The following is a 27,968-nucleotide window of genomic DNA, read 5'->3' on the forward strand; positions in this document are numbered from 1 at the left end:
GGTCAAGTGACTGTAGATGGTCTGTCACATCTGCAGGATATCTGCTCAGATGTTTTGAGAGCTGATCTGCCACATTTGAAACACACATGCCCATTCTGAAAGTTCTTCTCTGAGCGTGGTTGTTTCTTGTTCGCTCTCAGAACTTGACAGGGCTAGATCTGAAAACATGCCAAGATTTTCCTCCTCAAAGTGATGGTTGTGACTAAGCCTGTCACTATCAGCAATGCTGGCCATCTTAAACAGTGGTGGAGGAAGTACTGAATCTCAGTACTTAAGTAAAAGTAAAAATAACCAGAGATATATTTACTTTAGTAAAAGTAAAAGTACTACAATGACAATCCTACTTAAGTAAAAGTAAAAAGTACCTGATTTTGAGTATTAAAAGTAAAAGTACTTGCATAACATTTTATTCTAGTAATGTATATATTCTAAAAATTAAAAAGAAGATAACAGTAAGGGCTGTGGCATTTTAATTAAGTTAGTTTTGGGTTAATGTAATTGTGCTTACCATCTGTGACCCAGTTTACATTCTGACTTACAATTCTGGCCATCTATCAGGGTGATCTGCAGAGTTAAATAGCATTAAGCAACAGAAGACTGGTTATAGATCTTTAAAATATTTATTTAACTGTAACAAAGGTACACTGTAAAAAATTTCCCTGTAAAATAACAGTAAAGAGCTGGCAGCAGAGACGCCAGCAGTATACCGTTATTTTTACGGTATTCATATGTAAAATGATTTTACGGTAGTAGTCTGTAAACTAGAAAAACGGTATATTTCTGTATTTCTATAATTTACAGTAAAGAGCTGGCAGCAGAGACGCCAGCAGTATACCGTTATTTTTACGGTATTCATATGTAAAATGATTTTACGGTAGTAGTCTGTAAACTAGAAAAACGGTATATTTCTGTATTTCTATAATTTACAGTAAAGAGCTGGCAGCAGAGACGCCAGCAGTATACCGTTATTTTTACAGTATTCATATGTAAAATGACTTTACAGTAGTAGTCTGTAAACCAGAGATGCTGTATATGTCTGTAGTCACACTGTTAAATGATTTCACAGTCTAATATAGTAAACTGTGAGAATTAAAGTAACAACCTAAACAATATATTTTCAATATATAAATATATATTATAATTTTCAAATAATCACAGAAATATGCTGCATTTTTTTTAAATAAGTTTTTTATTTTTTACTGTATTAGAAACACAATACATTTAGCAGTTTCCTAAAATATTAGTCTTCATTGCAATCAATATTAATTGCAATTAACTTCAGTATTCTCAGGGCTATAGGCAATTGGTTAAGATATGCATTATTGTGAATATTATGGAAAATAAGCAATAACTTCAAAATCAAATACCTTTATTCCAAGAGCAATGTCAATGTCAGCATGAATACAAAAAATGGAAAAAAATACAATAAAACAAAATCCTGTTGGACATTTCTAAGAGATTTCTAGTAGCAAAAAGAGCCTAGTAGAACCTGCTTTAGACTATGGCAATAAACTTGAAGAGTAAATTCACCCAGCCCATGATTTACTAACCCTCAAGTCAGTATATATGACATTTCTTCTTTTAGATTCTTCTTTTCATTTCAAAATGCTTACGCTACGTCTGACGTGCGTAACTGGTGTGCAATGTCAGACATAGCGCAAGTGTTTTGTACTGCGAGAGACGCTACACTTTTTTCATAAGCTGAATACGAACGGTGATTAGCCTGAAGCTAGATAATTTACTTTATAAAATTTTAAATATGGATATTTTTCTCACACAATAATTCACTTTAGAAGCAATAATTCACTTAAGAAGGCCCTTTTTAACCCGCCAGAGCCGTGTGGAGCAGTTATATGATGTATATGTGCACTTTTATGGACTTAAAAAAACAGAACAACAATCACTGCCGTTATAAAGCTTGGAAGAGCTAGGACATTTATTAATATAAATAGAATAATGACAGAATAATGTCATATACACATAGGATGACTTGAGGGTAGGAAATCATGGGCTAATTTTCATTTTTGTGTGAACTAACCCTTTAAATTCTTAAATTGCTCAGAGACTGCCCCTAACCCTTACCAAACATGAAGGGAAAAACCTAGTTAAATAAAACCTAGTTTAATTTAACACATAAATTTGAAGACCTACAAAGTACAGTAAAACATTTTGACAGTAGGCATCAATAATATGCAATTAAAACATTTTAGGGCTTATTTCATTTCAGGTTACTCTTTAAATTGTCCTGTGAGGTAGGCTTGTATTTTTACCTCTTAAAATAGTCATTTGAGGTAGCTTGTGTATTTACATCTTAGTTTATATGGATCCAGGAGAGATGTCCATCACTTTGGTAGCCGTTGTTCCTCTCTGCAGTATTATTCCAGTGTTGCCACTGTCAAACAACAACAAACAATCATAATAATAAATAAACTGTAAAATCACGAATGTACAGTATACACTCCAAGCTAATGCTTACAAAAGTTAATTAAAGCTGCAAGCAGCATTTAGCGGGGTTCAAGCATTTAAGGCCTTTTAACCACATAGGCATTAAAGACATTAAGTTTTATTTAGCAAGATTTTAAACACTGAAATAATAGATGGAAAAGTCCATTTACAGCCAATATAGGCAATTTACCATAAAAAATGCATGGTTTTTATAGCTTTTTAACAGTTATAGCGCCACCTATAGTCCGATCTCTTTAAAACTTTTCATGCTTCATCAGCATGTCATGCTACATATACCCAACAATTTTCGTGAATTTTTGAGCTTCCCTTTTGAGTTAGCGCCAACTAGTGGCCGATTTCTTTCAAAAATCTTACAGACCTCTAGGACCATGAGTCAAACATGCCCACCAAGTTTCGTTCCGATCGGCCTCTGTTAACCTTGTCTAATAGGTGCTCAAATTTCATTGGCCGATGGTGGCCATGTTTTTTGAGATGCGCCAATGTCTGCATACCAATTTTCAGGTTAATTGGACTAGCGATCGCGTGGTTATAGCCCTTTTCATGTTTTTTTTCACATTATAGCGCCACCAAGTGGCCAATCGTCGCAACATTTTTATCGTGTTCTCAAATTGAGCCGATATACATGTGTACCAAGTTTGGTGACGGTATCTCATTTCCTTCTTGAGTTATAGCCTTTTTAGTAAAATAGGCTCCGCCCTGAATGTCCATTTTGAAGCCAATTAGCAAAAATCAATTGAAATTTCAACTTTTTTTCGATAACTATTGATAAACAGAGACCAGAGAACATTTTGACACTGGTTTGGTTCCGATCGGTCAAAAAACCAGGGACTAGTTTGCAAAAGTAGGTTTTTAACATAATTGTGAATATTTAATTAATGATTTGATTGACAGCAATGGTTTTAGAGGCAAATTTGTTCAGCATGAGGAGATCTATCATATGATATGCATATTTTGTGGATGCGTGAAAAAACATGTGATTTCAGAGCCATAAAACTCGTTAGCGCCAACTAGTGGCCGATTTCTTTCAAAATTCTTACAGACCTCTAGGACCATGAGTCAAACATGCCCATCAAGTTTCATTCCGATCGGCCTCTGTTAACCCCATCTAATAGGTGCTCAAATTTCATTGGCCGATGGCGGCCATGTTTTTTGAGATACGCCAATGTCCTCATAGACGTACATGGGGCCTTGGACCAAGACACTGCATACCAATTTTCAGGTCAATCGGACTAGCGGTCGCGTGGTTACAGCCCTTTTCATGTTTTTTTCGCATTATAGCGCCACCAAGTGGACAATCATCGCGATTTTTTTATCGTGACCTCAAATTGAGCCGATATACATGTGTACCAAGTTTGGTGACGATATCTCATTTCCTTCTTGAGTTATAGCCTTTTTAGTAAAATAGGCTCCGCCCTGAACGTCCATTTTGAAGCCAATTAGCATAAATGAATCGAAATTTCAACTTTTTTTTGATAACTATTGATAAACAGAGACCAGAGAACATTTTGACACTGGTTTGGTTCCGATCGGTCAAAAAACCAGGGACTAGTTTGCAAAAGTAGGTTTTCAATAAAATTCAAAATGGCGGAAAAATTTGCATACTGGAAATAAAATCTGAGATATACATTTTGTTCGCCAAGGACTCAGCTTTCCAATGATATATGACACTTGAGTGTGGACTAAACGGTTTAGGAGTTATGAGCCTTTTCTCGCAATTGATTGCTATAGCGCCACCTATGGGCCAATTGGGGTCATAGCTTTTCAGGGTCTCCCCAACATGAGTACTACCATCTGACAAAGTTTCAAATTTCCAGCTCTTACGGTTTGGTCTGCACGATGCGTTTTAGCGGAGAATAATAATAATAATAATAATAATAATTAAAGCTGCGAGCAGCATTTAGCGGGGTTCAAGCCATTTAAGGTCTTTAAGCATTTGACGCCTTTTGCATGGAAGGTTTTTAAGCACTGAATGAATTTGAGAGATATCAGGTGAAATGAAATGATTAACTGACAAAATATGATTATAAATATTATAGTAGTGACTTTATAAAGTCTAAATATGAATTATAGAACAATATTAATCAATTGTATGACAAAATTACTATTTTACTTTGCTAACATGATAAACATGTTGCTAGGTGGTTGCTAGGTTGTTCTTGATGGTTGTTATGGTGTTGCTAGGCAGTTGTTAGCTGTCACAGATGGTTACTATAATGTTTATAGAGTTCTTACTATGTTCTTTGCCTGATTTAACACTTAGCTAATCACTGCTAGGATGTGTAGCATGTTGGAAGTGCTGTTTGCTCGAATGACAAACAGACAGACAGACAGACACACACACACACACACACACACACACACACACACACACACACACACACACACACACACACACACACACACACACACACACACCACCTATTTTTGTGAAGTTTTGAGTTTTCGTTCAGGATTAATAGGCTTTTGAGCATGTTTTACCACACCTATTCTCTAAATGATCCTGTTATAGCTACCCAAAGTGTAAAGTTCAACATGTTTTTGATAACTATTGATCAGGAGAGTCCAGAGAATCATACTGCTGTGGTTTGGTTCCGATCAGGCAAGAAAAACCAAGGACTAGTTTGCAAAACGAGGTTTTTAACATAATTGTGAATATTTAAATAAAGATTTGATTGACAGTATTGGTTATAGAGGCAAAGTTGTTCAGTATGAGAAGATCTATCATAATATATGCATATTATGTGGCTGTTTTAACCCCACCTGATTAACGAGATGGAAAATACCATTTACAGCCAATACAGGCAATTCACCATAGGAATACATGGTTTTCAAAGCTTTTTAACACTTATAGCGCCCCCTATACTCCGATCTCCATAAAACTTTGCATGTGTCTTCAACATGTTATGCCACATATACCCAACAATTTTCGTGAAGTTTTGAGTTTCCCCTTAGGATTTATAGGCTTTTGAGTGTATTTTGCCACGCCTCTTTTCTAAATGGCCCTGTTATAGCCATCCAAATGCAAAAGTTCAACTTTTTTTCAATAATTATTGACCTGGAGTGTCTATAGAATTGTCCTAGACTGGTTTGGTTCCAATTGGGTAAAAAACCAGGGACTAGTTCGCAAAAGTAGGTTTTTAACCTAATTACGAAAATTTAATTAATGATTTTATTGACAGCAATGGTTCTAGAGGCAAAGTTGTTCAGCATGAGGAGATCTATCATATGATATGCATATTTCATGGATATGTGCAACACCACGTGATTTCAGAGCCATAAAACTCGTTAGCGCCAACTAGTGGCCGATTTCTTTCAAATTTCTTACAAACCTCTAGGACCATGAGTCAAACATGCCAACTGAGTTTCGTTCTGATCAACCTCCATTAACCTTGTCTAATAGGTGCTCAAAATTCATTGGTCTATGACGGCCATGTTTTTTGAGATACACCAATGTCCTCATACACATACATGGTAGCTTGGGCCAAGACACGGCATACCAATTTTCAGGTCAATCGGACTAGCGGTCACGTGGTTATAGCTATTATCATGTTTTTTCCACATTATAGCGCCACCAAGTGGTCAATCTTCACGTTTTTTTTATCGTGACCTCAGAATGAGCCCATACACATGTGTACCAAGTTTGGTGAAGATATCTCATTTCCTTCTTGAGTTATAGCCTCTTTAGTAAAATAGGCTCCGCCTTAAATGTACATTTCCACGCCCCTTTTCGTTCATGAGTCAAAATTTCACCATATTTTTGATAATTATTGATATTCAGACCAGACAGAACATTTTGGCACTGGTTTGGTTCTGATATGTCAAAAAACCAGGGACTAGTTCGCAAAAGTAGGTTTTTGACAAAATTCAAAATGGCGGAAAAATTTGCATACCGGAAATAAAATACCTCCTATGTTTTTTGTTCGGCTTGAGCCAAGGATTCCAATGATGTAAGACACTTGATTGTGCGACAATGGGTTTTTGAGATATAAGCAAAATAGTGACTTTTTTTTGTTTTTTGCGCTATAGCGCCACCTATTGGCCAATCTGGCTCATAATTTGAGAACCTCTCCTCGATTTTTGGACTACCTATTGACAAAGTTTCAAGTCTCTAGGCCTTACGGTTTGGTCTGCACGATGAGTTTTACGGCAGAATAATAATAATAATAATTAAAGCTGCAAGCAGCATTTGAGCGGGGTTCAAGCATTTAAGGGCGTTTAGGCACTGAGGCATTAAAGACATTAAGTTTTATTTAGCAAGATTTTAAACACTGAAATAATAGATGGAAAAGTCCATTCACAGCCAATATAGGCAATTTACCATAGGAAATGCATGGTTTTTAAAGCTTTTTAACAGTTATAGTGCCACCTATAGTCCGATCTCTTTAAAACTTTGCATGCTTCATCAGCATGTCATGCCACATATGCCCAACAATTTTCGTGAATTTTTGAGCTTCCCTTTTGGGTTAGCGCCAACTAGTGGCTGATTTCTTTCAAAATTCTTACAGACCTCTAGGACCATGAGTCAAACATGTCCACTGAGTTTCGTTCCGATCGACCTCCGTTAACCCCATCTAATAGGTGCTCAAAATTCATTGGCTGATGGCGGCCATGTTTTTTGAGATACACCAATGTCCTCATAGACTTATATAGTAACTTGGGCCAAGACACTGCATACCAATTTTCAGGTCAATCGGACTAGCGGTCGTTGTTTTTTTCACATTATAGCGCCACCAACTGGTCAAACGTCGCGATTTTTTTATCGAGACAAAAAAATGAGCCCATACACATGTGTACCAAGTTTGGTGAAGATATCTCATTTCCTTCTTGAATTATAGCCTTTTTAGTAAAATAGGCTCCGCCCACAACATTCTTTTTCCACCCCTTAGCAACCGTAAATCGAAATTTCAACTTTTTCTCAATGAATATTGATACTCAGACTACAGAGAACATTTTGGCACTGGTTTGGTTCCGATTGGGCAAAAAACCAGGGACTAGTTCGCAAAAGTAGGTATTTAACATAATTGCAAATATTGAATTAATGATTTGACTGACAGCAATGGTTCTAGAGGCAAAGTTGTTCAATATGAGGAGATCTATCACATGATATGCATATTTTGTGGATGGGTGCCACACCACGTGATTACAGAGCCATACAAATCTTTAGCGCCAACTAGTGGCCGATTTCTTTAAAAATTCTTACAGACCTCTAGGGCCATGAGTCAAACATGCCCATCAAGTTTTGTTCCGATCAGCCTCCGTTAACCTTGTCTTATAGGTGCTCAAACTTCATTGGCCGATAGCGGCCATGTTTTTTGAGATACGCCAATGTTCTCATAGACATACATGGGGCCTTGGACCAAGACACTGCTTTCCCATTTTCAAGTCAATAAGACTAACGGTCAGGTGGTTATACCCCTTTTTATGTTTTTTTCATGTTATTGCGCCACCATGTGGCCAGTCGTCGCGATCTTTTTAACGTGACCAAGGACTGAGCTCATTAATATGTGTACCAAGTTTGGTAAAGATATCTCATTTCCTTCTTGAGTTATAGCCTTATTAGTAAAATAGGCTCCGCCCTGAACATCCATTTTGACGCCCTTTAGCAAACATGAATCGAAATTTCAACTTTTTTTCAATGAATATTGATATTCAGTCTCCAGAGAACATTTCTGCACTGGTTTGGATCCGATTGGTCAAAAAACCAGGGACTAGTTCGCAAAAGTAGATTTTCGACAAAATTCAAAATGGCGGAAAAATTTTCATGACGGAAATGAAATCGGAGATATACGTTTTGTTCGTCATGGTCTCAGCTTTCCAATGATATAAGACACTTGAGTGTGGACCAAACGGTTTAGGAGTTATGAGCCCTTTCGCGCTTTTGGTTGCTATAGCGCCACCTATGGGCCAATCTGGCTCATAATTTGATAACCTCTCCTCGATTTTTGGACTACCTGTTGACAAAGTTTGAAGTCTCTAGCATTTACGGTTTGGTCTGCACGATCGCTTTTACGGCAGAAGAATAATAATAATAATAATAATAATAATTAAAGCTGCAAGCAGCATTTGAGCGGGGTTCAAGCATTTAAGGGCTTTTAAGCACATAGGCATTAAAGACATTACGTTTTATTTAGCAAGATTTTAAACACTGAAATAATAGATGGAAAAGTCCATTCACAGCCAATATAGGCAATTTACCATAGGAAATGCATGGTTTTTAAAGCTTTTTAACAGTTATAGCGCCACCTATAGTCCGATCTCTTTAAAACTTTGCATGCTTCATCAGCATGTCATGCCACATATACCCAACAATTTTCGTGAATTTTTGAGCTTCCCTTTTGGGTTAGCGCCAACTAGTGGCCAATTTCTTTCAAAATTCTTACAGACCTCTAGGACCATGAGTCAAACATGTCCACTGAGTTTCGTTCCAATCGACCTCCGTTAACCCCATCTAATAGGTGCTCAAAATTCATTGGCTGATGGCGGCCATGTTTTTTGAGTTACACCAATGTCCTCATAGACTTATATAGTAACTTGGGCCAAGACACTGCATATTAATTTTCAGGTCAATCGGACAAGCGGTCGTTGTTTTTTTCACATTATAGCGCCACCAACTGGTCAAACGTCGCGATTTTTTTTATCGAGACCAATAATTGAGCCCATACACATGTTTTCCAAGTTTGGTGAAGATATCTCATTTCCTTCTTGAGTTATAGCCTTTTTAGTAAAATAGGCTCCTCCCACAACATTCTTTTTCCACCCCTTAGCAACCGTAAATTGACATTTCAACTTTTTCTCAATGAATATTGATTTTCAGACAACAGAGAACATTTTGGCACTGGTTTGGTTCCGATTGGGCAAAAAACCAGGGACTAGTTCGCAAAAGTAAGTATTTAACATAATTGCAAATATTGAATTAATGATTTGACTGACAGCAATGGTTCTAGAGGCAAAGTTGTTCAGTATGAGGAGATCTATCACATGATATGCATATTTTGTGGATGGGTGCCACACCACGTGATTACAGAGCCATACAAATCTTTAGCGCCAACTAGTGGCCGATTTCTTTCAAAATTCTTACAGACCTCTAGGGCCAGGAGTCAAACATGCCCATCAAGTTTTGTTCCGATCAGCCTCCGTTAACCTTGTCTTATAGGTGCTCAAACTTCATTGGCCGATAGCGGCCATGTTTTTTGAGATACGCCGATGTTCTCATAGACATACATGGGGCCTTGGACCAAGACACTGCTTTCCCATTTTCAAGTCAATAAGACTAACGGTCAGGTGGTTATACCCCTTTTTATGTTTTTTTCATGTTATAGCGCCACCATGTGGCCAATCGTCGCGATCTTTTTAACGTGACCAAGGACTGAGCCCATAAATATGTGTACCAAGTTTGGTGACGATATCTCATTTCCTTCTTGAGTTATAGCCTTATTAGTAAAATAGGCTCCGCCCTGAACGTCCATTTTGACGCCCTTTAGCAAACATGAATCGAAATTTAAACTTTTTTTCAATGAATATTGATATTCAGTCTCCAGAGAACATTTCTGCACTGGTTTGGTTCCGATTGGTCAAAAAACCAGGGACTAGTTCGCAAAAGTAGATTTTCGACAAAATTCAAAATGGCGGACAAATTTTCATGACGGAAATGAAATCGGAGATATACGTTTTGTTCGTCATGGTCTCAGCTTTCCAATGATATAAGACACTTGACCCTTAGGAGCAACGGTTTAGGAGTTATGAGCCCTTTCGCGCTTTTGGTTGCTATAGCGCCACCTATGGGCCAATCTGGCTCATAATTTGATAACCTCTCCTCGATTTTTGGACTACCTGTTGACAAAGTTTCAAGTCTCTAGCATTTACGGTTTGGTCTGCACGATCGCTTTTACGGCAGAAGAATAATAATAATAATAATAATTAAAGCTGCAAGCAGCATTTAGCGGGGTTCAAGCCTTTAAGGCCTTTTAAGCACATAGGCATTAAAGACATTAAGTTTTATTTAGCAAGATTTTAAACACTAAAATAATAGATGGAAAAGTCCATTTACAGCCAATATGGGCAATTTACCATAGGAAATGCATGGTTTTTAAAGCTTTTTAACACTTATAGCGCCACCTATACTCCGATCTTTGTAAAACGTTGCATGCTTCATTAGCATGGTATGCCACACATACCCAACAATTTTCGTGAAGTTTTGAGTTTTCCCTTAGGATTTATAGGCTTTTGAGTATATTTTGCCACGCCTCTTTTCTAATTGGCCCTGTTATAGCCATCCAAATACAAAAGTTCAACTTTTTTTCAATGAATATTTATCTAGAGAGTCTATAGAATTGTACTAGACTGGTTTTGTTCCGATCGGGCAAAAAACCAGGGACAAGTTCGCAAAAGTAGGTTTTTAACATAATTGCAAATATTTAATTAACGATTTGATTGACAGCAATGGTTCTAGAGGCAAAGTTGTTCAGCATGAGGAGATCTATCAAATGATATGCATATTTTGCCGATGTGTGCAACACCACGTGATTACAGAGCCATAAAACTCGTTAGCGCCAACTAGTGGCCGATTTCTTTCAAAATTCTTACAGACCTCTAGGACCATGAGTCAAACATGCCCACCGAGTTTCGTTCCAATCAGCCTCCGATAACCTTGTCTAATAGGTGCTCAAACTTCATTGGCCGATGGCGGCCATGTTTTTTGAGATACGCCAATATCCTCAGAGACATACATGGGGCCTTGGGCTAAGACACTGCATACCAATTTTCAGGTAAATCGGAGTAGCAGTCGCATGGTTATAGCTATTTGCAGGTTTTTTTCACATTATTGCGCCACCAAGTGGCCAATCGTCGCGATTTTTTTATAGTGACCTCAAATTGAGCCCATACACATGTGTACCAAGTTTGGTGAAGATATCTCATTTCATTATTGAGTTATAGTCTTTTTAGTAAAATAGGCTCCGCCCTGAGCGTCCATTTTGAATCCCCTTATCTTCCGTGAATCGAAATTTCAACTTTTTTTCAATGAATATTGATTTTTAGACTACAGAAAACATTTTGGCACTGGTTTGGTTCCGATTGGTCAAAAAACCAGGGACTAGTTTGCAAAAGTAGTTTTTCGACAAAATTCAAAATGGCGGAAAAATTTTCCTGACGGAAATAAAATCGGAGATATACGTTTTGTTCGCCATGGTCTCAGCTTTCCAATGATATAAGGCACTTGAGTATGGACTAAACGGTTTAGGAGTTATGAGCCATTTTGCGCTTTTGATTGCTGTAGCGCCCCCTATTGGCCAATCGGGGTCATAATTTGATAAGCTCTCCTCGATTTTTGGGCTACCATGTGGCAAAGTGTCAAGTCTCTAGCCCTTACGGTTTGGTCTGCACGATGCGTTTTAGGGGAGAATAATAATAATAATAAAAACCCTAACAATTACAATAGTGTTTCAGCACTTCGTGCTTGAACCCCTAATAATAAAAATCAATACAATTACAATAGGTGTTCAGCACTTCGTGCTTGAACCCCTAATAAAAATCGGTACAATTACAATAGGGTTTCAGCATTTCATGCTTGAACCCCTAAAAATCAGTACAATTACAATAGGGTTTCAGCACTTCGTGCTTGAACCCCTAATAATACCAGTTCTCTTGTGGTTTAATGTGGTAATGCCAGACTGTCAAAACAAAGAGAGCGAGATTAAAGAGCTCACCGATTTATATCAAAGTTCCATTAAAAGTCAAGGAGATTCTTCAGTAGCATGGCGACGTGTCTCAAAAGACTTCTTCTGGACGATCATACCGTTCTTCTTGGAGACAACCTTGCCCCTTTTGGCCTTTGTCCCTTTTTCTGGATTTATACCAACCAGGCACCTGAAATCCAAATAGTCTAAGATCAGAGTGTTGTAACAACATGCTTTCAGTTAAATGCAATGAATTGTTTTGTTTTTGTCTTTCTTCATTGCACAAATAAAGTGGACTTGAATGACATATTAAAGTGACATTAAATTAAATTATATTAAAGTCAAGTCAACTTTATTTCTATAGCGCTTTTTACAATGCAGATTTTTTCCAAGCAGTTACACAGTGTTAAACATGAAAATAATGCAACAGAATTTGATTCGGCTGTACAGCCACTCTGGAGAAAAAAAGTGATGTCATCAGCTCATTTCAAATATCATACAGCGACACTGTGGGCAGATCAGTAATTTAATTTATAATAGTTAATTTAGTTTAGTAATTACATTTATTTGGATATATATATATATATATATATATATATATATATATATATATATATATATATATATATATATATATATATATATTTTTTTTTTTATTATTACAATTTAGTATATAAAGCCTGTATAGTCAAGCAAAATACCATGTGTGTGCCTTGAAATGTACAGTACTAATACCATTTTATGCGGAAAAAAATACAAACACATTGATTTAATTGTATCTATATAATGATGACAAGTAATGAAGAGTTTTTACCTCTAAATGAATTCCAGAGAGCGGGGTCCCTCATCTTGAAACTGAAGGTTGAATGTAGTTGCAAATACAGCAGCAAGTCCCATTGCAAATGTTGGTGTGATGTCCTAAGAGATTACACGGTCCTCAAAGATGATTATCCAACCTTTAACTGGGACTTGCCCAGTTGCACCTGAAACTTCAAGTCAAAGCATACATATTACCGTGTGTAAATGATATACAATGTGTCTATCAATGAATCTAAATGAAATATACAGTACTAGGCAGTATCAGACTAGGACTTGCAGGAAGACTAAATTGTCTCAATGTCAGCTGAAGTAGCTGTAGAGAACAAATACATTAATCTTACCATGATAAGATTTTTAAGAAGAAAAATGATAAAAGGTCAATAATTAGTAAACACTAGGTGAGAGCAACCTACAGGCAAATGAGATAGGCTAAGTACCTACAGTCAAACTGCTAAATAGATTTGGCAATCAAAAACTTATGGGTAGCAATTTTATTTTTTACAGGTATTGGGGGAGTTCTACTGCAAATGTTACCAAAATTAAACAAAAAAACACCCAAAAGTAATATTGTTTTGGCTATTCAAATCTGAGCCTCACTGTTAAATGAAATGTTCAAATACCAAGCAAGATAAGCTCCTGGGCATCAGTTTGATATCAAACATTATTTGCGAAATGAAAAAGATTTCAATTACCGTTTATTTTGTAGATGCAAGACCCGATAGAGGTGGATGAAGAACACTCGGTGATATGCAGCACGTCCTCTAAACTGTGTGTCCTCTTCTGGAAAATCTCCTATCCAAATAATGTTTTCTGAAGTCTCCCCAGGAGTTAATGGCAAATTATTTCTAGGTTTTATTAAAGAAAATTGTCCAAAAGCAGTAGCCTCGATTTGTTGTATCAAACTTCTGAACGTACTCCAAACTCCACAGTCAACACTCAGTTTCCAAAAAATACTGTTGTGTACTGTAATTTAAAACATTAGCATACTGTTTAGGGCCTCCTTCCTGTTCCTCCAAATTAAGCAGCCCACAATGCATTGCTAACTACAGTATTAAACTGTTTAACAAGAAAACGGCATTTTAGTGTTGAAAATTGGCTGTAAATTTACAGCAATTGCTTACAGTGTTTAATGTTAATTGCAGTACATTAACCATTCTAAAATGAACAATACAATTGTTAATTAAAAATTGATTCAGTGCATATGTTTTAATTAGACAGGAACATGTTATCAGGAACATGTATTATCTGCTTATAGTGCTCTGCTTATAGTACATCTATTTCAATCTTCACACAACTCCATTTCAAGCCTCCATTAAATATAAAACTTTCCTAAACTCATCAGAATCAAAAAAACAAAACAACATGTGAACATTTGGAGCACTTGTTAAAAACTTCACATCACCAGTATTTTTGTTGAGTTTCAAAAGGAGTTGGTTTTCAAAGTTATCTGAACCGAGCCTGCCTCTTTTGGGGGTAAAAATCTGCCCTGCTGAGTTGAACAGTCTCTCACAGGCTGCAGAGGCAGGCAACGGCGTATTTACCTTAAGAGACAATCTGTACTAGTGATCGACCGATATATCGGATTCCCGATATTTTTCCCGATATATAAGCATTTTCCCATAATCGGGTATTGGTTTTGTAATATTTCCCGATAAATGGCGCCATCTTGTGGACGTTTTGAGAATTGCATACAAGCGCGCCATTAACGGACTGTCTGAGGGGAGATGAGTCAACAACGGTGTTTAAAGGTAAAATAACCTGCATCCCTTAATTAATAAACTTTGTTTGACATAACATTAATGCACAATTGAGATATGCACAAATAAGATGTTATGAGATGATATTATATAGTTTAAACTTGGCACTGTAGAGACGACTCACTGACAGAGTCGTCAGGTAATCCGTTATGTCACAATAAAGACGTAACTTCACATGAATGAAACAAAACAGCCTTGAATGAGAGCATGTTGGAAGTAAAAGCACCGAATTTCTTTCTTTCTTTCTGTGTGTTTATGCTCAGTTGCATTCAGCCGTTCACTCACCGAGTTGTTGCTCCAGCATATATGCTAACGTTACCGTAGGCTATGTAGGCTAAACAAGACCAACTCATTTAAAACTCCTTAAATTATATTAACGTCTGCTATATAACATTTATATAATAAACATCTTATTAATTACAGCTCTATGAAAATGAATTATTAGGCCACCATGAATGAGAGCATGTTGGAAAGCGCTAAACTTATTTCTCTCTCTGTGTTGTTTATGCTCTGTCGCATTCTCTCACGGAGTTGCTGCTCCAGCATAGGATAGTCACCGTAAACTAGACAGACTCGTTTAAAACTCCTATTTATATTAACGTCTGCTATATAACATTTATATAATAAATATCTTATTAATTACAGCTCCGTGAAAATGTATTATTAGGCCACCATGAATGAGAGCATGTTGGAAAGCGCTAAACTTATTTCTTTCTCTGTGTTGTTTATGCTCTGGCGCAGCGCTGTCGTCAGCATTTCATAGACTGACACAAACATTAATTTTGATACCGTACTAGATGAGATAAGAAAACGAAACAAACCCGCGAATACATCACAGCTATTACAATTCTAGAGAATATTCAATCTTTAGTCTATTAAACACATAAACCTTTTAAAACTGTAGTTTAAAATGAATGCTTATATTTATGCTCATAGTTATGGGGATTTGATAGACTCAACTCTCATTTATGTTCTCCATTTGAAAATATTAGACTTTATAAATGTATTTTGCCTGTTGTTAATATGGCTGCATTTATTAATAAAAAGTTGAAACATCATTAATGTTAAAAAGACTGCACTGTATTTTAAAAAAAAGCCAATTTTTTCAGACTATTTATTGATGTAGATGTTTTTTGTTCTGTATGTAAGGGAGTGAAATCGCAAAAATGACAGTGTTTAAAAACCGCAGTTAAGTGCTGTTGCTGTAATTGTAAAAAACAGAAATAACACAATAAATAAATATCGGTTCTATATATCGGGTTATCGGCACATAAACATAAAAATAATCGGTTTCGGTTATAAAAAATCAATATCGGTCGATCACTAATCTGTACACAGCAGGCACTGATTTGAGAACGTCCATAGTGGTAGCTGTGCTGGCCAGGTATACATCCAACTGCTTAGAGGTCTCTTGGACGTTGTCTTTCATGATGTCAAAGTAGTCCTCCTCCTCCTCCTTCTCCTCCTTCTCCTGCTGCTCTGACTGGTTAGACTGCACTGGCTCCTGCTCCAACTGAGTCTTGATGTAGTTCATGCCTGTCAATTGGACCAAATGAAGGAAAGAAAGAAAAGACTACTATGTATTTCCATAAACAGATATGACCATTAGGGTGTCTAGGCTATGGTCATTTTGCTCCTCAGTAACTATACAGTTTTATGGGTTTGGGCACCCCCGCATAACCCAGATTTGTCAGCCATCAAACCTGACTGACCTGGAGATATTTTAAAGAAATTGTTTAAAATACTTGCAGTAAGACATCAGGGACGTAGCTGAGGTTAGTGGAAAAATCTACAGGCTATTTCAGTATTTATACCACTAAATACTGACGATGTATTTACTTGATTAGGACGCCTAAGCTTTCTCACTTGTCTGTTGTTGTAATTTATGTGTCACTATATGTGGACACAAACGCATACACTTCATGAGAATTTACTGTTTCATTTGAGAAAACTTCAATATCATGAACACAGACACATAAAGGTCTTCACTGCAATCCGTCAAAATAAAAGTTTCGTTTAATGGGAAGAAATTGACAGACTATATTAGGCTGGTGACTCTTGTACCATACAGTAGATTTAGCCACGTCTATATGTAATAATAATACGTCTCTACTAATAATAATAATAATAATTATGCCTAGATCGTTGCTTATTTTTCACTTGATCTTTTTTATAAACAATGTGTACTTTTAAACAGCATACACATGTTTATGTATTATTTACCTATACTGGTTATCATCATAAATAACAAACTTATTGAATTAAAAAAAATGAAATTAAAAAATTAAAAAAATTATTTGAATTTATTCTGCTGCTTCGAAAGCCCAGGAGATGATAAACTGATGTCCTAAAAATTATCAGAGGCGCCCAAACCTTTGCTTAAAACTGTAACAACACAACTTTTTTGATTCTACTGTTAGGTGCTACTCGGCCAATCAGCAAGTCCTCATTGCTTGTCCAGGATGTCCGAAACTTCGGAAGTAAAATTGCAGCAGCAATGAGTTCGGGGTCGGAAAGCATGGATCCAAACCGCTGCTGTATTCCTTCTTGAAGGGCAAAGATCAGTGGCTTGCAGAACTTGGATGAGGTTAGAAGGCGGTCAAGGTTCACAGTTAGGAGGGTAATAGTGGGCACCAGCCATCCCATATGGACATTCAGCTCTGTCTGCATTATGTTCAGTGCCTTGGCGATTGGCCTCATTGTAGCAGCATATTCAGTCAAGAAGGCAAGTTCTGCCGGGCTGAACCTGTCACACAACAATAGAAAATCATACAAAATTACTTATGTAGATAACATTTGTAACATACACAGACGGCTCATGTTTCTAAATATTACATTAGTTAATATTGCATAAGCAAATATTGGAAGATAATTGCTATTTGTATATGTTTATGGAAGACAATGAGTTTGGCAGCATAACACTTACATGGGGACTTTAAGTGCAATGCAAACTGCTCTGATGGCTCCTTCTCCACTCTCTTGGATGATTCTTAGCAATCGTTCCACTGAAAGAAAGAGGGAGCTCCACCTAGTGTCATTTGGGCGGATAAGTTGGAGCTTGCACTCCCTTTCTTGTTCCACAGTCCCGTGCATTTTGCAAATGCTGCACGTGAAATTTTTTTGTAGACCTGATTTGTGTTGGCTTTTGCGGCATCTACTGTTGAGATCAAGTTCAAAAGATGACATGCACAACGGTGATGCTTTGGGAGCTGATATTCGGAACCACCATCCTCTTCATCCATGACTGCTTGTATCTCAACACCCTCTATCTCCTCTTCCAGATCTTCAGCGTTCTCACTTTCACTCACATCTTCCTCCCTCCCCCTAACCAAATTTTCTTCTTCACAACCATAAACCCTGAAGGCCTTCATGAAATTTGAAGCATTGTCAGTAGTGGTCCTGACAATCTTGTTGCTAATGTTGTATTCAGTATGGATGTCATTAAGGGCTCCAGCTAATACATCAAATGTATGAGATCCTTTAAGCCTTTTGCACGCAAGAGCGACCGAACTTCTCTCTAGGTTGTCTGGCTCAATCCAGTGGGCGGTCACCCCAATAAAACTTTGACGAAAAGCTGTCCAGCAGTCTGTGGTAGTTGCAATGTATTCAATGTTCTGCATCACTTTCCTTACTCTATCTTTCATTTCCTCTGTTTTTTATATATTTTATTTTAGCTCTGACCGTTGTTCTGGGCATCACTGTGTAGTTTGGCATAGTATGCTGTATTAAATTGATAAATCCTGGCTGCTCCACAACTCCGAAGGGATGCAAACCCTAAACAACAAAGTTGATGACTGCCTGGTCCATGCTTTTTTATAAGGCTTTGATGTCCTCTAGTTTCTGCTGCTTACTGTTAGATGCACTCTCACCAGCAAGCAAGCTTCCCTTCCTCCTAACCTTGGGTGCTGTCAGTTGAAGGTATCGGTTGAGATGATTTTCATGCTTTCTCTGAAAATAAAAAGTAACAATATACTCTTGGGTTAATTAATTAATTCAAACTTAGTTCAATAATGATGGCAGTTACTGTCCAAAATTTATTAGCAACTAAGGTGACCACCATCAAACATAACAAATGTGGGACAATTACTAAGTTTGTGTGGGACATGTTACCGACACTACAACATAACCTAAAACTGTTGTATAATCTTTATTTTAGATTATAAAAAATATTTATTTTAGATTATTTAAAAAATAATTATTTAAAATGTATTCTTTTAAATAATTTAAAAAATATAATTTTAAATAAAATAAAATAAATATTATTTTAATTTTTTTTTAATTTATTTTAGATTATTCTAAAAAATTATTTATTTTAGATTATTTTACATGTCATTTAAATTCAGCATCACTGAGTAAGCCCAAAGGCAGCAGGCGTCATGCAGATAACTATTTTTTTAAACAGTTCTGACCAAGTCTAACTAAAATCCAACGAAATAAATAAAGAACAAATAAAATATAGAATGAAATGAGACGCTCATTCTGTTATTCACAAGTTTATTCTGTTACTTTACTTACTGTGGCAAGGGGGGCGTGGTTCAGCGAGGTCTGCAGCGGGAGAGAGGGCCGCGGGACGAGCGGTAAGTGAGTGGGTTGGACGCAGATTAATAACACCTGTCTCTTGTTCCAGTAATGATCGCGGAGACGGGATAAAACACCAGCGGAACCAGAGACCAGGGAGAGAGAGAGTCAGGACGGTTGATGCCAAACCCCCACAGAGACTGGGTTACCGGAAGCCGGAAGTGCCGACCCGGAAGTGATCGCTATTGTTTTGAGTCTGAGAGAAGCCACACTATTGAGTGTGTTTTGACTATTGAGTTACAAAATAAAAGAGCATCAACCGTCTAGCCGACCCCCGTGTCCTCTTCCTTCCTCACATTCACGAACTTTGCTACACTGGTGCCGAAACCCGGGAAGGAAGTAGGACAGTGCCGCCGCCATGACAACGCCCTCCGCCTCGCCATTTGCGGATGTCATCAACTCCCTCGCGGTCCTCCACCAAGAACACCACCAGGCGTTGCTGGACCTTCGGACCGAACAGGAGCGCCGCTTCGAGGCGATCGTCCAAGGCCAGCAAGAGGACCGCGAGCGGTTCCGGAGCTGGATGGACCGGGAGGTTCGCGCCGAGGCCGCCGCACGGGCCAGCGCACCGGTTCACGTGCCCCTCCAGAAGATGGGGCCGGAAGACGACCCGGAGGCCTTCGTGGATCTATTCCAGAAGGCCGCGGAGGCCTGCGGGTGGCCCCGGGCACAGTGGCCGGTGCGCCTCATCCCCCTATTATCTGGAGAAGCCCAGGCGGCCGCGCAACAACTACCGGTCGCGAACCTCCTGGACTACGATGATCTAAAGAAGGCCATCCTTCAGCGGGTCGGCCGGACCCCGGAACAACATCGTCAGCGTTTCCGGTCCCTGGAGTGGGGTGAGTCCGGTCGACCCTTCGCGTTGGCCCAACAGCTCCGGGACGAGTGCCGCAGATGGCTTCTGGCCGGCGGCAGCGACGTGGACCATGTTGTCGATCTGGTGGTGCTGGAGCAGTTTATCACTCGGCTCCCCAGGAAGACCGCCGAGTGGGTCCAGTGCCACCGGCCCACGTCGCTGGAGACGGTCATCAACTTGGCGGAGGACCATCTGGTGGCGTGCCCGGGGGTCGGCGAACCCCCATTAACTTCTTCCTCTCTCTCTCCCCCCTCTCTCTCTCGACCTGTCCCTCTCCCCAGGACCCGCCCTCCAGGCCCTCCTCGCGTCCCCCCCAGAGGCCGGGGTGGGATGGGCCTTGGACCGTCTGGGAGTTCGCGGGTCCCGCCCAGGGGGGCGGGGCCGCTGGGGGCTGGTAGTGACAATGGCTCTGGTTCCGCCCCCTTTCCGCGCTCATCCTCCAACCCACTCCCCGCCGCCGGGACTAGATGTCCGATGATGGACATCGGAACAATGATCCGGATCCCGAACGTCCAGCGGACCACCCCCGATCAGGCAGGAGAGTACCAAATTCCTGTGAGTATCAAGGGGGGTACATATCAGGCCTTGGTGGATTCAGGATGTAACCAAACCTCGATCCATCAAAGCCTGATGCAGCCTGGGGCATTGGATACAAGCCGCGTGGTTAAGGTGCGGTGTGTGCACGGGGATGTGGTGGAATACCCGGTTGTCCCGGTCACGATACAATTTCGGGGGAAAAAGCATAGTGTAGAGGTGGCGGTTAGTCCACACCTCCGGCATCCGTTAATTCTGGGGACAAATTGGCCCGCCTTTTCGGCGTTATTGGGGTCGTTATGCGCGGATGCCGCTTGGGAGAAGAAGGCGCGGAGGGGGGCGGCACGAGTGCAGCTTGGGGAGACTGAGACGGGACCCTTGAGGACAGCTTCAGCGGAACCGAGCGGGATCGAGAGACTGATTCTCTCGGACCGCGATGACTTTCCGCTGGAGCAGTCACAAGATGAGACCCTCAAAAATGCCTTCCAACAGGTCCGATCGATTGACGGTCAGTCTCTCCAACCTGCCTTGCCTGTCTCGTATCCATATTTTGCCATAATTAAGGATCGGTTGTATCGAGTGACCCAAGACACTCAGACAAAGCTAGATACAACCCAGCTGTTAGTACCAAAGAGCCGCCGGGAAATGCTTTTCCAGGCGGCTCATTCTAACCCAATGGCGGGCCACCTGGGACAGGCGGCCACGCTGAATCGTTTAATGACCCGATTTTTTTGGCCAGGCATTCATGACAATGTGCGCAGGTGGTGCCCGTCTTGTCCGGAATGTCAGTTGGTGAATCCACTGGCCGCCCCAAAAGCGCCATTGCGCCCCCTTCCATTAATACAGGTCCCCTTCGAGAGAATTGCGATGGACCTCATCGGGCCATTAGAGCGATCCGCACGCGGACATCGTTTTGCGCTAGTTATCGTGGACTGCGCAACACGATATCCGGAAGCAGTGGCTCTCCGCAACATCTCGGCGAAGAGTGTTGCGGACGCACTGTTTCGTTTAATCTCCCGGGTGGGGATTCCGAAGGAAATCCTCACTGATCAAGGCACGGCGTTTATGTCACGCACGTTAAGCGAATTGTACGGATTATTGGGCATTAAATCCATTCGAACCAGCGTCTATCACCCACAAACAGACGGCTTGGTCGAACGATTTAATCGCACTCTTAAATCCATGATCCGTAAATTCGTACAGGAAGACGCCAAAAATTGGGATCGGTGGTTAGAACCCCTCTTATTTGCTGTGCGAGAGGTCCCGCAAGCCTCCACGGGGTTTTCCCCCTTCGAGCTTCTCTACGGTCGGCAGCCACGGGGGGTGCTGGACGTCCTACGAGAAACTTGGGAGGAGGGGCCTTCGTTGGCCAAAAACGAAATTCAGTACGTCATGGACTTGCGAACAAAACTCCACACATTGGGGCGGCTATCTAGGGAGAATTTGTTGCAAGCCCAGGACCGCCAGAGCCGGTCATATAACAGGGGTACTAAACTACGCAAATTCACACCGGGAGAGAAAGTGCTCGTTCTACTCCCAACGTCGAGCTCAAAATTAATGTCAAAGTGGCAGGGGCCGTTTGAGGTCGCACGACAGATAGGAGAGCTCGATTATGAAGTGATACGATCCGATAGGAACAGGGCACGTCAAATATACCACCTCAACCTGCTAAAAAAATGGAATGAGGTGGAATCAGTGTTGTTAGCAACGGTGATCGGGGGAGAGGATGATCTCGGGCCAGAGGCGAGCATTAAAGCGCAATCAGTCGCGTTGGCCCCTGGGGGAGATCACCTCTCACCGTTACAACTCACTGATTTATCGAAATTGCAGGCGGAGTTCGCTGACGTGTTCTCGCCCCTACCGGGACGTACCGACTTGATTCAGCACCATATCGAGACCGAGCCGGGCGTGGTAGTTCGCAGCCGGCCGTATCGCTTGCCTGAACACAAGAAAAAAGTAGTTCAGGAAGAATTAGGCGCGATGCTCGACATGGGAGTAATCGAGGAGTCCAACAGTGACTGGGCGAGCCCGATAGTTTTGGTCCCCAAAACAGACGGCTCGGTCAGGTTCTGTGTGGACTACCGCAAGGTGAACGCTGTGTCGAAATTCGACGCGTATCCAATGCCGCGGGTTGACGAGTTGCTTGATCGGTTAGGCACGGCTCAATTTTATTCGACACTGGACTTAACAAAGGGCTATTGGCAGATCCCCTTGTCTCCATTGTCCAAAGAAAAAACAGCTTTCACCACGCCGTTTGGATTACACCAATTTGTCACGCTTCCTTTCGGCTTGTTCGGGGCACCCGCAACCTTCCAGCGACTCATGGATAGGATTTTGCGTCCCCATGCTGCATATGCTGCTGCGTACCTGGATGACATAGTGATTTATAGTCACGATTGGCAGCGGCATATGCAGCATGTGAGGGCGGTCCTGAGGTCGCTGAGGGGAGCGGGGCTCACGGCCAATCCGAAGAAGTGTGCGATTGGGCGGGTGGAAGTAAGGTATCTGGGCTTCCACTTGGGTCATGGGCAGGTGCGTCCCCAAATTGATAAGACTGCCGCAATTGCAACCTGTCCGAGGCCCAAGACCAAAAAGGAGGTAAGACAGTTCTTGGGGCTGGCGGGATATTATAGACGGTTTATACCAAATTATTCGGACCTCACCAGCCCTTTGACTGATCTTAAAGGGGCTACCAGATACGGTCCAGTGGACGGAGCCGTGTCAACAGGCTTTTACCCAAGTGAAGGCTGCTCTATGTGGCGGGCCGCTTTTACACTCCCCTGACTTTTCTCTCCCTTTCTTGTTGCAGACTGACGCGTCGGACAGGGGGCTGGGCGCAGTCCTGGCCCAGGAGGTGGAGGGGGGAGAGTGGCCGGTGCTGTACATTAGCCGTAAGCTCTCCAAGAGGGAAGCTAAGTACAGCACCATAGAGAAGGAGTGTTTGGCCATCAGATGGGCCGTTCTCACTCTCCGCTATTACCTCCTGGGGCGGGAGTTCACTCTCTGTTCGGACCACGCTCCTCTCCAATGGCTCCACCGCATGAAGGATACCAACGCGCGGATCACCCGTTGGTATCTAGCTCTTCAGCCGTTTAAGTTCAAGGTGGTCCACAGGCCGGGTGCTCAGATGGCTGTGGCCGATTTCCTCTCCAGAAATGGGGGGTGGGGGGGGCTGCAGGCCGGACGGCTCCCCGGCCTGAGTCGGGCGGTGGGGGTATGTGGCAAGGGGGGCGTGGTTCAGCGAGGTCTGCAGCGGGAGAGAGGGCCGCGGGACGAGCGGTAAGTGAGTGGGTTGGACGCAGATTAATAACACCTGTCTCTTGTTCCAGTAATGAGCGCGGAGACGGGATAAAACACCAGCGGAACCAGAGACCAGGGAGAGAGAGAGTCAGGACGGTTGATGCCAAACCCCCACAGAGACTGGGTTACCGGAAGCCGGAAGTGCCGACCCGGAAGTGATCGCTATTGTTTTGAGTCTGAGAGAAGCCACACTATTGAGTGTGTTTTGACTATTGAGTTACAAAATAAAAGAGCATCAACCGTCTAGCCGACCCCCGTGTCCTCTTCCTTCCTCACATTCACGAACTTTGCTACACTTACATAACGCTGATAAATGTTAGGCAAATCAATGCAGTGTTACATTTACTCATACATCATTCATTATGAGTCGCTTTAAACGCTTAAAACACAAACCTTTCTCCAGCAGAATCACAACAGATGCAGGAGCAGCGCAGTCTAGTGACGTCGTGCATTTTTAGGATTCTTTGATGAATAGAAAGTTCAAAAGAACAGCATTTATCTGAAAGCAACATCATAAATGTCTTCACTGTCACTTGATCAATTTAATGCATCCCTGCTAAATAAATGTTCTTTACCAAAAAATTAATGAAATCTCTTTACACTCTCAAACTACATTATCTGCATATCTCCAAGATCTGCAGACTCCTGTTTTTAAGGACTTTTAACATTTTAAAATATTTAAGGACTAACAGAAACCCTGTTATTTGCTTGTGAAGTTATGGTATTCATTTTATTTTTAATGTGTGTTTTCTATGTTGTTTATGTACAAACAGTAAAAATGTAAGTTGTGTGCTGTGTCTTGATTTAGAATAATTTAACATGTACCATAATGATATACTGTTTTGGATTATTATAGTCTGTTGCTATTGGGCAGTTTTTACAGTAATTGTACACTATTTTAAGAAGTGTGTGTGTCATGAGGGAGAGAGTAAACGATGAGAGGATGTTCATCTGTTGGTGAACTATCCCTTTAATGCTGATCTGTGGCAGACTGAAGAAACAGCAGAACTAATGGATGACTCTGGGACAGTGGATGAACTGGAGAGACACTGGAGTGGATCAATCTCAGGGAAAGGCTAGTGGATGAACCGTCTGGATGATGATGGGACAATGAACACAAATACTGTAGATGTGAGGAAAAATAAGTAAGAAGTCATTAATTTAGACACACAAAAAAATTAACTGACTGCATTGTGTTATTGCTTTAGTTTTATTATTAATTATTAATAATAATTTAATTATGTGTATTTCAACAATACATTTAACTCTGAATTTTGTCATCTTTTCTCTATGTAAATTTCTATAGATCCAGCAACGTGTGAATGGGACTTTTATTGTGATCTTTATACATGACGTCATAAGGCTGCGCTGTGCTCGTGCATCTGTTGTGATTGAGGTGAAGAAAGGTTTGTGTTTTAAGCATTTAAAGTTGTTATAGAGGCACAGAATTAATTTAACATATATAATATTTATCTAACAACGTTGTGTAAGCAAAGTAGCATAATGAAAACACATGAGTAACACCAAAGGAGCGTCTTATTTCGCTCTTTATCGTGAATAATTTCAAACATTTAGCGAATGAGGAGAGAATCGGAGCTTTAGACTCTCCGAGTCAATTGAACCGATTGATTCACAACAAATGATTTAGTGATTCGAAGCACTGCATTTATATTTCTACCTTTATCTCGAGGTCTAAAAATCATTAAATAGCCAAAGGTCTGTATAATTGTTATTATTTTGTTGTGTTTGTCTAATCAGGTCATTTATGTCCGCTAACTGAACTAGAGCAGATTAAGATTTTGTTCTTGATTATTCTTAAACATGTCAGAGTGTTCACAGAAAAACTACTATTGAAGACATAAAGATGGCATTTATTGAAGTGGGGAGTAAAGACTTCCAGATTTGATTATTTATTTGGATCCCCATTAGCTCAGCCAAGGTTACATCAGGAGAAAAAAAGACAAATATCTAAACAAACACAAAGTCTACACTTATAACACATCCATCTAACTTCCAATCATAGCCTCCTATAAATATGATAATCCTAGGTGTGCTTTTACCTGGTTTTTAAAATTACATTTCTGTAATTTTCGGCTCCCGCTCTGCTTCTGCCCTAATGCGACTTAACTTAGGTTAATAGCTCGTTTAGAGAACCTTTTCATGATATGCTAATTTTTTGAGATTTTGGGGTTTTCATGAGCTGTATGCCAAAATCTTCAGTATTAAAACAATAAAAGACCTGAAATATTTCAGTTGGTGTGCAATGAATCTAAAATATATGAAAGTTTAATTTTTATCATTACATTAAATATAATTAACTTTTATCACAATATGCTAATTGTATACAGGACCTGTATACATACAGTATACATAGTTTTTTGTTATCTCAATGTTGTTCATCACAGAACCAAATACTTAATACTTAATTAATAATATATAATTAATAGGCTATTTGTTTTTTTTATTTTTTATTATTTGTTATTGCTCAGTAAAACTTTGAGACATACAACTTCATTAGTTAACGTGTTAATTCATTATTACCAAACTGACAATGAAAAACACTTATAAAGAATATTATTCTAAGTAATGTTAATTTCTTAGTTACTGTTTAATAACATTAAAATCAAAATAACTATTTTAATGGACCTAAGATAAAACTAACAATGATCAGTATTTCTTAACTAACATTACCAAAAACATTATACTTTTTGTAACAAATGTAGCTATTGCTCAATCTTAGTTAATGCATTAAATAATGAGACCTTATTGTAATGTTACCTGCTGTTCTTTATAGCCTAATTCTTTTGCACTTTAATCTGTTTGAAAATTGTACTCATCATTTTTTCCAGAGCTGTATATAATTTTGGTGCATTGTATTATTGTATTTTAACATTGTTATTTTTGTTATTACAAAAATAGTTCTTAAACCTGTTATGCTATGACAACACTTTTTTTGCAACTTATTTCAATATCGTAATAATATCATATACCGTGATAAAAGCTTCAGCAATCAATCGCAACATGAAAAATTGATATCGGCACATGGCTAGTAGGGCCCTATAAAATCCGTTTTATTTTTTCCCAAATTCCGTTTTATTTTTTCCCAAATTCCGTTTTTTCCATTTTAATTTTTGCAGATTCCTTTTTTCCCATTAAAAAGTTTGGCAATTCAGTTTTTTGTAACCCTTTACTGTTATTTTGGTGAAAAAAGAGTGTGTTTTTAATGTTAATATAATAGAACATAAAACAAAAAATAGGAATGACCTTAAATTTATTGAGGTAATAAACATCACATTTACTTTTTAGGACAAATATGATGCAACATAACACTGCACTTCAAGTACTTCAAATATTAATGGTTATTAGCTTTAAACTTTCCGGTAAAATAAATTATAGTGGTTTATAAGTTAAAATGAAAGTGCTCCAGTAGCTTTTTCTTTCAAGTAAAAAATAATAAAAAAGAACTAAAAACAAAATCATAAGAATCATCTTTTACATACAGTACTATTAAGTAAAACATTTAAAGCTGAAAATTAACATGAAAAAATAACACATTTCACCATGAAATCATGTAGTGAATTGTTCTGTGTGTTTAACAATCACCATTATGATATCCAGAGCTATGAAAAATGAAAAAACAGGAAAACACAACACTGCCTGAAGTTATTTCCCCCAACTTCAAAGGCCCCTTTAAATGATTAAAACTAGATGCTTATCTTAACTTTAAGGTTACTTATCATGTAAACTACCCCAGACAGCATTTACATCTGTGCCAGATCCGTTTTCGAATCAGCAGATTCGCGCAGCAGTCACACTCACTATGCAGATCTGCACCAACTTTGCGCCAGACCTGTCTGTAGATTCAACTATGGCAGTCCGTCCGGCGGGCGCGGCGCCGATCCGGGGCAGCTGCGCAGACCATACGCGCCACAGCTGAATTGAGTCCGTTCGGCGGGTTGGGTGCCGAACCGGGGCAGCTGCGCA

The 27,968-nt window shown here is 39.7% G+C and overlaps 1 protein-coding gene, 1 long non-coding RNA gene and 1 pseudogene across 3 annotated transcripts in view; 1 reads left to right on the plus strand and 2 right to left on the minus strand.

Moving 5' to 3' along the window:
* The window catches only part of LOC137049234 (gastrula zinc finger protein XlCGF57.1-like), a 295,468-nt gene that overhangs the window by 181,235 nt on the left and 86,265 nt on the right, over window positions 1-27,968 (plus strand). The window lies entirely within an intron of this gene.
* Window positions 1,688-14,079, minus strand: LOC137049441 (uncharacterized). Its single transcript, XR_010899601.1, has 3 exons — window positions 12,955-14,079; window positions 12,171-12,330; window positions 1,688-2,392 (listed from the first exon to the last, which is right to left on the minus strand). It is a non-coding gene; the product is annotated as an uncharacterized lncRNA (long non-coding RNA).
* On the minus strand, window positions 16,023-18,658 carry LOC137049910 (uncharacterized; annotated as a pseudogene).

This window comes from Pseudorasbora parva, chromosome 20 (genome assembly GCF_024679245.1).
Source record: "Pseudorasbora parva isolate DD20220531a chromosome 20, ASM2467924v1, whole genome shotgun sequence".
NCBI lineage: Eukaryota > Metazoa > Chordata > Actinopteri > Cypriniformes > Gobionidae > Pseudorasbora > Pseudorasbora parva.